Source organism: Aquarana catesbeiana, linkage group LG01, assembly GCF_042186555.1.
Source record: "Aquarana catesbeiana isolate 2022-GZ linkage group LG01, ASM4218655v1, whole genome shotgun sequence".
Taxonomy (NCBI): Eukaryota; Metazoa; Chordata; class Amphibia; order Anura; family Ranidae; genus Aquarana; species Aquarana catesbeiana.
Window position 1 is genome coordinate 276,167,669 of NC_133324.1, and position 2,500 is coordinate 276,170,168.

The 2,500-nt window shown below is 44.9% G+C and overlaps 3 non-coding genes across 3 annotated transcripts; all 3 read right to left on the reverse strand.

The window, feature by feature from the left end:
• Window positions 1-131: 131 nt before the first annotated feature.
• LOC141124647 (U5 spliceosomal RNA) lies at window positions 132-246 on the reverse strand. Its single transcript, XR_012241007.1, has one exon. It is a non-coding gene; the product is annotated as a U5 spliceosomal RNA (small nuclear RNA).
• Window positions 247-1,004: 758 nt separating this feature from the next.
• Window positions 1,005-1,119, reverse strand: LOC141124967 (U5 spliceosomal RNA). Its single transcript, XR_012241282.1, has one exon. It is a non-coding gene; the product is annotated as a U5 spliceosomal RNA (small nuclear RNA).
• A 757-nt stretch (window positions 1,120-1,876) lies between these two features.
• LOC141124926 (U5 spliceosomal RNA) lies at window positions 1,877-1,991 on the reverse strand. The gene has a single exon (XR_012241244.1). It is a non-coding gene; the product is annotated as a U5 spliceosomal RNA (small nuclear RNA).
• Window positions 1,992-2,500: the final 509 nt, after the last annotated feature.

The following is a 2,500-nucleotide window of genomic DNA, read 5'->3' on the forward strand; positions in this document are numbered from 1 at the left end:
CTTGTAGGTAGACCAAGACCACCAAATGGTTTTCGATGCCACGTTGACCACCACCACCAACAACAACATTAACGCTGTCTCAGCATCTTTCCAAATCAAAAGAACTCAAGCTATTTTTCACCAGATTAGCAAGCCCAGCTTTAGCTAGGCATCAAAAAATTCTCTGAAACTCATAGTTGTTCCCCTCCACGGAAATCTTTAGTAAAAGGCGAAAGATTTATTCGATCTGAAGAGAAACCAGAGTATAACAGGCAAACATCCTAAACTAGGTCTCGGCGGCGCACACATGCTGCTCTACTCATGGCGACTCCGTAGACGCTATCATTTCTCAGCAAAAACATAGCCAAATAAGGTGCAGAACTGATTAAAAGAAATGACAAGTCAAAGAAAAACACCACTAGAAAGAGTTTGTCAAGCTAAAAATGTCAAAATATATCACCTGAGATACATTAGGGTTATGCAAATAAGGAAAAGTGAAAGGACGGCCCACTGCCGGGGATAATGAGAGAAGGCCGCTATAGAGCAGGACAGCCTAATTTGCATGTCTTTACAGCTGCATAGCGGGAATCAGCAGGCGCTTGTAGCAATTCGCTTCATCAGAACCGCATAAAAGGCGCGCGGCAATGGAATTGGGGAATATAGCGCGTTGCCCTGTGCTTTTTAAAGGATCCCTTAAAAAGAGTCGAATAGGACCGCACAGGGGCCGACTTACCGAGAATGGAGCACGCGGGAAGTTTTTTCAACGTTTTGCTAACAGGAGCGAGTCCGCAAGAATTCAAGCAGGAGCCGCTTTGGTTGGCTACACCGTCAACTTTCATTTGAGGCCAACCGCACAAAGCCAACAACAAAAGACACCCAAAAATGCTCCGATAACTTGTAGGTAGACCAAGACCACCAAATGGTTTTCGATGCCACGTTGACCACCACCACCACCAACAACATTAACGCTGTCTCAGCATCTTTCCAAATCAAAAGAACTCAAGCTATTTTTCACCAGATTAGCAAGCCCAGCTTTAGCTAGGCATCAAAAAATTCTCTGAAACTCATAGTTGTTCCCCTCCACGGAAAGCTTTAGTAAAAGGCGAAAGATTTATTCGATCTGAAGAGAAACCAGAGTATAACAGGCAAGCATCCTAAACTAGGTCTCGGCGGCGCACACATGCTGCTCTACTCATGGCGACTCCGTAGACGCTATCATTTCTCAGCAAAAACATAGCCAAATAAGGTGCAGAACTGATTAAAAGAAATGACAAGTCAAAGAAAAACACCACTAGAAAGAGCTTGTCAAGCTAAAAATGTCAAAATATATCACCTGAGATACATTAGGGTTATGCAAATAAGGAAAAGTGAAAGGACGGCCCACTGCCGGGGATAATGAGAGAAGGCCGCTATAGAGCAGGACAGCCTAATTTGCATGTCTTTACAGCTGCATAGCGGGAATCAGCAGGCGCTTGTAGCAATTCGCTTCATCAGAACCGCATAAAAGGCGCGCGGTAATGGAATTGGGGAATATAGCGCGTTGCCCTGTGCTTTTTAAAGGATCCCTTAAAAGAGTCGAATAGGACCGCACAGGGGCCGACTTACCGAGAATGGAGCACGCGGGAAGTTTTTTCAACGTTTTGCTAACAGGAGCGAGTCCGCAAGAATTCAAGCAGGAGCCGCTTTGGTTGGCTACACCGTCAACTTTCATTTGAGGCCAACCGCACAAAGCCAACAAAAAAAGACACCCAAAAATGCTCCGATAACTTGTAGGTAGACCAAGACCACCAAATGGTTTTCGATGCCACGTTGACCACCACCACCACCAACAACATTAACGCTGTCTCAGCATCTTTCCAAATCAAAAGAACTCAAGCTATTTTTCACCAGATTAGCAAGCCCAGCTTTAGCTAGGCATCAAAAAATTCTCTGAAACTCATAGTTGTTCCCCTCCACGGAAATCTTTAGTAAAAGGCGAAAGATTTATCCGATCTGAAGAGAAACCAGAGTATAACAGGCAAACATCCTAAACTAGGTCTCGGCGGCGCACACATGCTGCTCTACTCATGGCGACTCCGTAGACGCTATCATTTCTCAGCAAAAACATAGCCAAATAAGGTGCAGAACTGATTAAAAGAAATGACAAGTCAAAGAAAAACACCACTAGAAAGAGTTTGTCAAGCTAAAAATGTCAAAATATATCACCTGAGATACATTAGGGTTATGCAAATAAGGAAAAGTGAAAGGACGGCCCACTGCCGGGGATAATGAGAGAAGGCCGCTATAGAGCAGGACAGCCTAATTTGCATGTCTTTACAGCTGCATAGCGGGAATCAGCAGGCGCTTGTAGCAATTCGCTTCATCAGAACCGCATAAAAGGCGCGCGGCAATGGAATTGGGGAATATAGCGCGTTGCCCTGTGCTTTTTAAAGGATCCCTTAAAAAGAGTCGAATAGGACCGCACAGGGGCCGACTTACCGAGAATGGAGCACGCGGGAAGTTTTTTCAACGTTTTGCTAAC